This window comes from Falco rusticolus, chromosome 7 (assembly GCF_015220075.1).
Source record: "Falco rusticolus isolate bFalRus1 chromosome 7, bFalRus1.pri, whole genome shotgun sequence".
NCBI lineage: Eukaryota > Metazoa > Chordata > Aves > Falconiformes > Falconidae > Falco > Falco rusticolus.
In genome coordinates, this window is record NC_051193.1 from 58,492,605 (window position 1) to 58,505,380 (window position 12,776).

The window sequence follows — 12,776 nt, forward strand, 5'->3', positions numbered from 1 at the left end:
CCTTCTGACTCTCTCCCTCATCCCATAGTGGGGGGAGTGAGCAAGTGGCTTTGTGGGGCTTAGTTGCCAGTCAGGGTTAAACCACAACAAAACACTAAATCATCACCCAGTAGTCTCAGCTAATGTGACATCCCAAAGCCTAGGAAACACTGGCAATGTGTCTGTTTCTTTGCCATCCCTTGGGACTTCCCACAGATAATTCTACTTTATTTAAACTCTACACTTCTCTTCATTTTCCTTTCTCTAACTTTCTCTTTGAACACTAAATTTTCTGTTACATGGAGAAAGTAGATTGAACTTTATAGATTTAAATGGAAATATTAACACAGTTATTCTCATTATAGGAAAATTTTATTGCATAATCCATCTGCCTTATACCTTACTACATGTTCAGAAATCCTTGGCTGTCCTGTAGGACTCAACTTCCTCTAGAACAGGAAGTGGACTAGAAAGTGTCAGTTCATCCCTGTTGTGTTCCCTGCCTCTTGCCACTTCCCTACCAGCTGCCTCTACCACAATGGCCACTACAACTCTGTAGCCTCCCTACCACAAAGGAGGGAGGAGAGGGTATTGTCATTGTCACTACCCATGGTCAAGAATTTGTGCCTTGACAACCAGGATGGTTTGCTACACCAGACAGAAAACAAAGAGAAGGCAGCAGTTATTAATACATCCTCATCCAACACCAAATCTACCTCCTCTCCCAACCGACTTTTTAGGCTAATTTCCCAAATATTTCTCCCACCTCCCTCATGATAGCAAAATTAACTTATGGGTATGTTATGCCCTTGCTGGCACCTATTGGATAAAATATTTGCTTTCCTTTGACAAGCGTTTTTCTTCCCTTTTCATTTTTTGGAATGCCCTGAAAACCATATGTAGAATTCAGGGGTCAATGAACCTTTGCTGCCTTCTTAGTATTCCTATTTGATGCAAATAATAAAACTTCTAACACAGAAGACTTTCGTGTTTCAGTGAACACTGTTCTAGGTTTCGGAAATAAGCAGTTGGTGACTGAAGCAAAAATATATTTTATCCCAGCAGATATTAAGCAGCATTTAAACAACATCTAATAAAGTTGCACATTTCAAATCAGAAGGTATGGATAATTTACAAACAATAATTGGAAAAATCTCAGCTGATGAAGTCTCTGGACCATTAATATTCAATTTCAAAAACTCTAGAGGCTCCAAAAGACTGATAAGAAACTGCCACTGTGTATCTGGTTTAATAGGGTAAAAATAATGGCCCAAATAACTATAGATTTTTCCATGTGACCATTTCCACAATTAAATAGCAGAAATACCCATGCAAGATTCAATAGAGAGATTTAAAGAAAGCTAAATTAATTAATGAGAGCAACTTGATCAAATAGAGCTATCTTTGGATGCTTGGACATATGAAAAAGGATACACTGAATGAGACAAGGGAGGTTATATAGTATCTGTATATGGCACTCAACTATGTGGTCTTCTGTATTTCACAATTCAAGCCACACAATGACAAATCTGAAGGCTGAATGAGACGAGGGAGGTTATATAGTATCTGTATATGGCACTCAACTATGTGGTCTTCTGTATTTCACAATTCAAGCCACACAATGACAAATCTGAAGGCTGAATGAGACGAGGGAGGTTATATAGTATCTGTATATGGCACTCAACTATGTGGTCTTCTGTATTTCACAATTCAAGCCACACAATGACAAATCTGAAGGCTGAATGAGACGAGGGAGGTTATATAGTATCTGTATATGGCACTCAACTATGTGGTCTTCTGTATTTCACAATTCAAGCCACACAATGACAAATCTGAAGGCAAAACCAAACAAACAAGCACCTCAGAACTGATAGAACTTCAGTTGGTAAGGTTCCAGAAGGGTAAAAAGGAGATGGCTCAGGTGGAAAAATTTCATAATAAAGTGTACAAACGTTGGTTGTGGAATTTAGAAATTTGAATAAGAAATAAAATATACATTTTAAATATCAGTACTTTGATGTTACACTTTAAAATCAAGAATGAGGTCAGACTACTTGATAAGGACCTAGATTTACAGACTACAAAACTAAGCCTGCCCCTTTGATTATCACAAATTAATCTGCAACAAGAGCCTGCAAAGTTCTTACAGATAAGAAAGCCAACAGCATCCTGGACTGCATTAGGAAGAGCACCACCAGCAAGCAGGTCTAGGTATTTGATCCTTCCCCTCTACTCAGCACCAGTGAGACACATCTGGTGCACTGGTCCCAGTGCTGGGCTTCATAGTACAAGAGGCATGAATGTATTGGAGAGAGTTCAGTGAAGGACCTGTGTGATAATTCGAGATTGGGAGCATCTGTTGAACTAGGAGAGACTGGGAGAGGTGGGTCTTTTTGTCTGGAGAAGAAAAGGCCTGGGGGGATCTTACCAATGTGTAATATTTGATGGGAGGGAATAAAGACGTAGGAGCCAGAGTCTTTTCAGTGGTACTTAACGAAAAGACAAGAGGCAAGGGGCACAAACTGCAATACAGAACATTCCATTTAAACACAAGAAATTATGTAATTCCTGCAGAATTGTAGGACAGTTTTGCCTGGAAGGGACCTTTTAAGGATCATCTAGTCAAATTCCCCTGCCATGGGCAGGGACATCTTTTACTAAATCAGTTTGCTCAGAGCTGTAATGTGATCAAACACTGGAACAGGTTGCCTGAAGAAACTGTAGAGATTCCATCCTTGGAGAAAGTCAAAGCCCAGGTGGACACATTCCTGAGCAATCTACCCTAGTTGATCTTGCTTTGAGCAGTGGGATTGGACAAGATGACCTCTGGAGGTTTCTTGCAACATTATCAATTCTGTGATTCTATGATTATTAAAAAAAAAAAAAAAAAAGAGGAAACTTGCGTTACTGATGTATACTAACAAAGATATGAGCAGATGTTTGAAATGAAACTTCCCACAAAGCTTTGTTATTAGATACTGGAATAGTTCAGGTATTAAAATTTATCTATGAATTCTTAAAATAAGATACGGACACTTCCTTTATGAACTTTCCCTTTCTTCCTCTTACTCCTTGGTACACAGATGCACACAGATGCATTTTACTTTCTCTCTTTATAAAACCAGGCATATCATACAATCACTAAAAATTTTGAGGCACTCTTAAAGTCACTGAGTTTTAGTAACCTTTTTTGCATTCAGTTTTCATGAGCCCTTGTTTTTGACAAATAAACACAACCATGAGATGCCTGAATGGTACATGCTAAAACACAGGCCCCAAGATTTCAGTTTCCTATGAAGTATGAGAGCTGGAAGGCATTCCTCCAAATAAGAATTTTAAATTTTTGCAACAAAAAGCTATTCTAGCATTGTAAAATAAATGTCTTTCTGTATTTTGCTTTTAAGGAATTTTATGACTTCCTACCTTTATTCTGTTCATTCCTCCACCAATTTTCAGACTTTTCTAAGGAACATAAAATTCCCACTAGGTCTATTACCAATAACTTCCTTCATGTTATTTTTATTTTGGGAAATTAAACCAAACTTTTACCACAACTGTTCAATTGTTTCCTGTAAAAGTTTTTCCTACTAAATGTCGGGGGGGTGGGGGGTGGGGGTGGGGAATTAGAAAAACTGTGTTCAGAATACAGAAAAGTTGACTGAGAGTCCCAATATTGCATGCTTCTTAAACCAGCATTTAATTTCCTCTTCAGTCATATATCACTGACTCTGACAAACAGAAATACACAGTATTGTCCTATTAAACTGGTGGCTTATACAAAGGAATGGTTTCCCACTCATTTTCTGACTTTAAGCTAGTCTTTGAAAATGTCATTCCTGGGTAATTACCTCCCATCAAAAAAAAACTGAAATATTTGTTTATGCCCAAGTTTATGCATCACTTCTATGGAATGTGCAGAAACTAGGTGCTTAGACCGACCTTGCAACAATAAGTCAAGCGTGCCACTTTCTGAAAATTATTGTTATTAGGTTGCTTTTGACTTGCTGATGTAGTTTCTAAATGTGCAGACTGAATCATTCTACCCAGTCTCACTGATAGCAGTGATTTGAATTAAGTCAGCTGCAGAGTCATCATTGTTCTGCAGATAATAGTAAGCACTTCCCACCTCGTCCTCATGACTGTTCTTCATACTAGGAGGAAGAAGATAGTTAAAATAGTCTACATTAGGAACAGTGCTGCAACAATTTAAAACTATCTATTAATCTGCTAAACAGTCATCTCCCCTGTCACATTCTTTTAGAATCCTAGTAATCTGGAAAAGAGAAGAGAGGGAGTGCCCTTAAATTTTTCTTGACCTTTCATACTCACAGTGAATCCATAATCAAATGTCACCATTTCTATTGCAAATATATCTCTTGGTAATGCAGCCAATAAGACATGCATGAGCAATTTGGTCACTAGGATGAACAAAAAGCAAAAATATCTTTTATTTGAGTACAGCAGATGCTCACCTTACTTATTCCGCCCATACTGGTTTTAATTGCTGTTGTTTGATTTGTAATACACTCACTTTGTTTTCCTTATTTTTCTTTTGATTATTAACTTACATTTTAGTTACTTGAAGGATGGTGAGTATTTTAAAATCTGACACCATGCCAGGAGCCATTGCTGCTCCATTTTATGTCCTCCTCTCCAAATCATAAAAGCATTCCGCCTCCTTCAACCCAGTAGACACCCTGATCATCAAAAAATGATCATGTAAATTCTTATCTATACTAATGTTAAAGTCACCCAAGATGCCAACTTACTGAATTTTGACTTACATTTAAGTGGGTATTCTTTAGTTCAAATATATAAGAAGTGTTCATTTTCCTTTCCATATGGATTCAGCCTATGCTCGATTTGTATGCAAAGCAAATAATTTGCTCATACTTGTAAAGGATATGCATTATCAGAACACAACACCTGCAGGACAAAAGAGAGGTTAATTTCATTGTTGCTATGAAGCAAAGGAGATCATTATAGAGCCTGCAGTAACCAAGCTCTGTGAAATAGCTGCATTAGTCATTAACTTTCCAGCACTAAATTTCATATCAGACTCAATTAACTACTACATAGCTTTTAATGACAATATTTTTCAGACGCAGCTCTTGTTTACTAATAAGATTTCCCATCACAACCATCTTTGCCATTACTTTGGTGTTGTTAATATTCACATCTTGAATTTCTCCAATGAAAATGGGGCAATGAAAATCACATTTGCTGGAAGTACTCCTTGAATTATGCTTCTAACATTTAAAGTATTTAACTTGCACTTTGCAGTAAAAGGTAGTAAGAGTGTAAAAGGTGAATGTCATCTCTGTGTTACATCCACAGAACAGACTGGAGTTGTCACAGAAATTTCACATATTTGACCAAAACATTTCTGTTGTGTTTGAGACTGTCGTGATCAAAGCCCTTTAGATTAGAAGTGTCCTTTACATTTGTTGTTTTCTTATGATACTTAAAGTCAAGGCTCAGAATAAAAGTTATAAAGTTACTATATCCATGGAATAATTTACATAGGTAATTAGCACAACATGCACATATTAAGAGCATCTGGATTAAGAGAACAGATCAGCCAGTCTACAGGAAAAATATTCTTGTCTTTAGTCTCTCCAGTGTCCACCCACAATTTGTGCCCTTTCTGGAAAGGTGGGAGAGGTCCTTAGATTCAGATAACACCATCTAAACCCTCACTTTATTTGTTAATCTGTTTTGAAGCCTTTGTGTCACTTGTATTATTGTAAGATGTTGAGGGAATTTTTTTTCTGTGCTATGGTAGAAATACAAATGCAGATGGTTAACTTTTAAACCAGAGTTAGATTTTCACTTTGAAAAATATCCAGGCACACATGGGTTACCTCTGAGAAAACCTAGTTTTGAAAGCACTTGTGAAAGCACTGTTCTCTAATTTGGAAAGTACTGTAAATATACACTTATCATCCATAGTCATTGTTGGTTTGTGTTTGTTTTCACAACCCTATAAAGCCTGACTAACAAAACTGTACTATAATGAAAGAGCTATAAACCATGAGAAAGGCATGCAGATATAGTATGAAAAAGTAGCTAATGGAGACACCCCATGAAAAAAAGACTTCTCAAAATGAATGGTAAAGCATTTTAAAAGTTGATTAAGAAAGCCTAAGCTTATTTTAATGCTAAAACCCCAAGTGTTAATGTTCTATCCCTGTTTTTTCCTGTCTCTGTGACTTTTTCTTCTCCAGTCTTCTCACCTCTTTTGTTTTCTGCATCTATGCAGATGATAGATGTTTCTATCATCTGCTGCTTTACTGTTTTCATTTGGGTATGTGATTGGGACTATAGGAAAGAATCACCAGTGAGAGTCTGAAGCTATTTCCACTGTATTTGATATATTTATATTAAATATCATAATATATTAATTAATGTATATTATATAATAATTAATATATATAGAAATACATAACAAGGAAGTTATGTAGCCTAGGGAAAGCCATCAGAAAAAAAAGGGGGGGGAGGGGCAAAAAAAAAAAAGTGCCGTCATATCTAGGACATACAGAACATATGAATCATGAGGCATTAACAATGACCACCATCTACAGTTTTTGTATTATTTATAGTGACCATAGTAAGAATGCTGGAGTTGGATCTATTTACATCTTACAGATCCTGTATAGGGCAATCCCTCCCATTCCTCTTGTACTGGGGCCAGCTGGGATTACTGCCTTATTTGCACCATTGAGTGTTCTTTTCAGGCAGTACTCACAGCCTGTTATCATCTCATCCTGTCCTTGAACAGAAAACCTAAAGAAGCAATATCTAAATGGTATGGAAAGCCAAAAGAAAGACCTATGTTTAGTGAAATTCTCCAATAAGAAGTTGGACTGCTGCCCAGAGCAATATTTATCCGAAAGAGCATATTTATGAGCTCCACTGCAGTTCTGTTTAGTAATATGATGTGACATAGAGATGATGCACTGCAACTCATGGTAGATCCTCATGTTATAAAAACCTCATGAGGGAGCCCTATCCGCTTTCTTCCCGGAAGCAAAAGCTATTCTAGCATAGGGCTTCTCTCATTCACCCACATGCAAAGTTGTAGAAGAGACACACCACCACAAGACAAAGTGAACAAGTACAATCAAACAAGAAAATGGAACACACTCCCTCTGCAGAATACTGAATGGTGTGGACGTTTTGGGGTTTGGGTTTTTTTTTAATTTATTCTGAAGCTCCCACTTTAGATAAAGAAATATGGTTTTTAGATAGGTCACTGTCAAGGAAAAATATGTTGTTAAAGGGACATGATCCATTCTGTTAGATGAGCAAACTGTCTCAGAGAAATGTTGTGCCTTCGAAAACTATTTTGACAAAAACTGTGAGCAGAGTTTTGCTTCCCCATCTCTTCTTGTGCACAGAAAAAAATTCTTCTAAATGGCAGCAGAAACTGGCTTCATCTCGCTTTCCAATGGTGTAGTAGAATAAGACTAAAGAGCTCCTATTCCCACCCTCCACCCCTCTTTCCCAGTACTCTCTGCAGTATAATAGTACGGGGTATTTCTCACATTTCTGTTGGGAGAATCCTTTATTTACTATAGGGAATAAACTGTACTAATAAGGAAAAAAGGCCTCATGTGAAAGCTTTGTTGTCTTGTCTAAACATTTTGCAAGCTTGTTGAGCTCATGGGGGGAGATCTCCAAGGTTATATAACTTTAATGCAAATTCAGAACATAATTTGAAATTGGTTAACTTCTCAAAGCTTACATAATTTTAATTTGAAGTGTGGCCTCAGGGGTGAAAGGCCATTAAATAACCTAGCGATCCATGAAGACAATTTCAAACTGTACAGTAGGTAAAATAATATGAGATTATTTCTGTATTTGCATGTTTAATTTGTTGCTGCTAACAAGCATTATTGAAGATCTTGCTCTTTGATATAAGGTTCCTCTCTCTAATAAACTAGTTAAACATTTTAGTACTGACAATCACTGATTCACCTTGACACTGTCCTCCTCCTAAGCAAGTGTGTAGTGAGAAGCTTGCCAGATGCTTCTGTGTTGTCCTCTGTCTTGCACACATATCCTGTAAGATAGTGGGATCTAAAAGTAGGAAGGATCTGGTCTCTCCCTTCTTCCCCACCAAAAAACCTGAAGTAATCATACACTGTTTATGTACATACCTGTAGTAAAAAAAAAAACAAAACCAAAAACTAAAAAAACTTCCTTCTAAATATCTCACCTAGCTTTTCTTTCAGTGAAATTGCTGATGATAAATTACCTGAAAACCTCTCACTGATAAGAGGTTGCAATATCCTAAAAAGAAATGATACACCTATTTGTACATGACATGATGTATTTGATAGCAAGTAAACATCATAAAGGATATTCTTGATCCTCTACATCACTAAGCAGATGACTGACCTCTGCAGAAGTGCAAATGGAAAAAGTGTATTTAACAGGAAAAGACTACCCTTTTAGATTTTTATTTTAACATATTCAGAAGGGAAAATTGTGTTCCCTTACTGTTTTCTAAGTGATAGATTCACTGAAAAATCTAGCCTAAAAGGAACCTCCAGAAGACCATCTGGTCCAATCTGGTTTTGAAAGCAAGGCCTTTGATAAGGTTCTCAGGGTCCCTTTCAAGCCAAGTCTTCAATATCTCCAGTGAGGGAGATTCCACCAATGCTATGGGGAATCTATTCCAATACTGGGTTATTCACATGCTAAATAACTGTTGCTACACGAGTGCAGTGCTCATTCATGTCCAGCCTGTAACATGGATTTATACAGTAGTATAAAGCAGGATATAAAATAGTACAGTGTACAAAGGAGGGCAGGACATCATGCTTTCTTGTGACTGTAAGGGATAGACTTAATGACTCTAAGACACATAGTTCATATGCATCAGATGCCAAAGCAGTTCTAAAATGTATATTCACCTATGTAAGCATTCAAAATAGCTCCCATTACGAGTGGGAATTGTTTGAGATTTCAGAAATGGTAAACAACTGGGTCATCTTTATCATTTTCTCAGCTTTAATTTTGAGCTATTAGATAAATTTCAGCACCTGAAGTTGTTCCCACCTGTTTATTTGGTCTGAACATGACTCACACTAATTTTAACTCTCAAGTTTTGCAAAGGAAAAGTTCTCAGCCTAAAATGTATCTATGTTTCTTTGGGGTATATTGTAAGTCTTGTTTATTGAAGTTAAACAAATAATAGTCCCTTTTTCATTGGTGTTTTAACAACAGATACGCAAACAGAGTTATATGTATGAAAAAAAAATCTGAATAATTGTGGGAACATAAAGCTGCTTACAGAAACAATAAATGGAAGAGTTTTTTACATGATCCCATAGAAAATCCACTCCAATTACACACAAATGTCTGCAAACATCACTATCAGAAAATTTGCCTGGCTGCCGGCTGAACAGAAGATGACTATTGGAGCACTGCAAAGGACCACACTGCTGCAGCAGAAATAACCAAACAGCAGGTGGAATATAGCAGGCAAGGAGTAATAGCAAGAAGGAAAAAAAGCTACAGCTAAGAGAGGGGGACTGGAAAAGATATGAAAAGATGAAAGCAAAATTATATTCTTTTAGAAAGAAGAAACCCTCGTTCATATCAATATAGCACCTTCTGTTATTAACCATGGACCAGAGATACATTTGCAGAAAAGCAAAACAAAAATTAAACTTCTCTATCCCTAAAATTAAGAAATCACAATACACAACATATAAGACTATTTTCACACTAATTTTCCAATTCTGTGTTTCCTTCTATTTAAATCGATCTGGTGATTTAATCTATGCATAGTCAAAAATAAGTCTACAAGTGGGAGTTAAAATAATCTGGACATTTTTCAGGATGTAGTTCACACTGTAGAATAGTTAGAGAAACAATTTTATTCGATTTTATTTTGTTTCTAACAAATATTTTTCAATTTAATGTCAGAATTTAGATAGATGATTTAGCAGAGAAAGTTTGTTTACTTGTAGGCCTAAAAAATCTTACTATAACACACTGATTACATATAAACAGCAAATTAGATTAAATGGTATAAAACCCAAAGAAACACCATGAAAGTTTTATTTAAGACACAATAGCTGCAGTTTGAGAATTTGGTTGGTCTTTAAACTTCTTCAAGGAAAGTGAGAGTCAGTCTTTCCCATACAGCTAGTTAGAGTGTTGTTGTAAGCATAACCAGTACAGACTAAGGCAAAAAGTAAGATCACTAAACCAGTTTAATTGTGCTTTAGGTTGATAACAAGCTGTGATTAAATCCATGTCTCTAGCTGAAAGTATCTGCAATGCTGACCACTGATTGGTTTTATAGTCCATTTAAAAACAAACAAAACAAAAACCAGCAAAACTACCAAAAGTGTATTGTCCTCACCTAAAACATGTTTACTTAAAAATTAAGGTACTTACTTCTTATAAGTAGGTTTACCGAAATCAGACAGAGGACTGAACAACATCACACTGCGTTTGTGCTGGAAAGGCATACTAGGGCTCTGGGTTTGTAGGCACTGGCCATGGTGCTGAAATTACTTCTGATGTTTCCATTACCTGTTTTTCATTTTATGATCAAAAATTTTCTATCTCCATTTTTCACCTCCATGTGATTTCCATTTCACCCGCTGCCTCTTTCACATTCCCACAATAATTTGTTCTTTCACTGACTTTCACCTGTGTCATCATTCATAGCTTCCCAATATTTTTAAATGTCTATTGCCTCATGACCCTTGTGTGTTTTTATAGAAGCACTGCATTTTTATCTTCTTTCTTTTATTCTAAACTCATCAGTCCTATATAACCTTATTTTATATGCCAGCCTTTTGGAAACAGTACCATTTATTTACACACAAAGAGAAATATATATATTACTGTAACATATATATTACTGTTCTCATATACTTAGGTATGTATGTATATGTATATTTAGACACTGAGATGCTCAACAGTTATGTCTAACATGCTTTGGTAATTCAGAACTAGATTTGCTCTTGTCAAGTCCAGGATAGATGTTTAGAGATTAAAAAGGTGTATTTGAGAGATTGATTAATGTCTTTGGCCTAAAATGGAGATCAAATAATAGCTATTTTCATCTCAGCACTGTATTCAAAAAGGTAAAACTCATTACCAGCTGTTGCCAGTTAAGTAGTCAGGATACAAACTGCATTTGGAAATTTTATGATTTTAGGGGGACAAAATATTTTATAATTTTTTAACTATTAATTTCTATTATCATTATAGATCGGAACTCAGTCGTTAATTTCTATGTATTAACATCATAAGCCACATCTTTGTAAATGTTAGAGGGTCCAGACAATGTTGTGAAGACTTTATTAACGTCTCAGTCGGGAGGATCTTCTTTTATATTAATGAAATTACACTAGACAGGGAGCAGGGTGGGGGTGAGGTTTCTTATGCAGCAAGAAGAGCTGAATATTTTTAACTAGTTAAAGATAACTTTTCATGTTGCATGCATACTCTTATCTCTTTATAACATCAGCTCTGATATGTCATGGCATAGGTTATTTTAGGATGAATTTATGATGACAGACTTCACCTAGTACCTCCCCTTTCTCCAATATCTATGCAATCTATGTCATCCTTTACAAAACTCTTCTCTAGAGAGTTCTTGAAAATAACTTTTTAAAAAAAAACTTCAGGTTTTTGTTTTGTTTTGTTTTTTTAAATGCCTCAATGATTCAAATATTGTTTGATCTACAGGGATGAAAACCAGATGCAGAATTACTGAAACAAACATAGCAATGTTAAGCCATGTAGTAGGATTGCCTTTCATATCTTGCAATTGTACTCACATGTAGATATATTAGTATGAAAAATATCTTTTTTAAAATGAGATATTTTCATTTTATCACATTACAGACTTGTGAAATAAAAATATACGTTTGGTAGATCTTTGAAGTGGGAAAACTTTTCCTCCCAGTGAAGACAGTTGAAAAAAAAAAAAAACCACAAATAAAAAAAATGGTTTGTTACAGCTGAACTTAATAACCAGACAAAATTTTAAGTGGTTAGAACAAGGAAAACAAAAACCTGAAGTATATTAAAAGTAATACCCTCCTAGACATGGAGTCTTTGCAAGGCAGATTTGCATTTCAGATCCAGCAGTTTCTGGAAGCCTCCAGGGTGCTCAGCTGGCCCCTAGGGAAAGAAGCTCCAACTTTTTCCAGAGTTTCATCTAATACAATTACTCTCTTTAAAGCACCAGTTTACATTTAAGAAAACACAAACTGAACAAATACTATCCATGGAAAAGTCAACCAGACAAAGCAAGAAGAAAAGGAGTTTCATGGGCAAACGAGTCTTTGCAGTAACTCTTACTTCATATTATCTTTATTGATTACAAAGTTATTTTTATTTAAAAATAAAGTATTTTTCTAATCGTAACGACAAAGACACTAAAAATAAGTACCATTTAAAGTTCTCTCTACATTACCAGAACCTGTCTGATAGCTAATTGGAAAGCAAGGCTGCAGTAACACTTCAGCTGTTCCTGTTACATTCTACAAACATCGATACTTCCAGATGTGGGCTCCAAACTCATCTTTTTTTAAGTTTAAACCAAAAGATCAGAAAGTTCCCAAAGTTAAGAACGATGTCTATAAAATGAACACAGTAAATCCAGTAACATCAAGAGTGGCCTTTTGTCTTTACGTTTCAAAGGCAAAAACTTAAAATTGTATCTATTTAAAGCAAAAAAAAAAAAAAAAAAAAAAGTCTATTTCCTTTATTTTGTAGAACAATGCCAGAAGAGATGGCATCTTTAGCTATTACTGGCC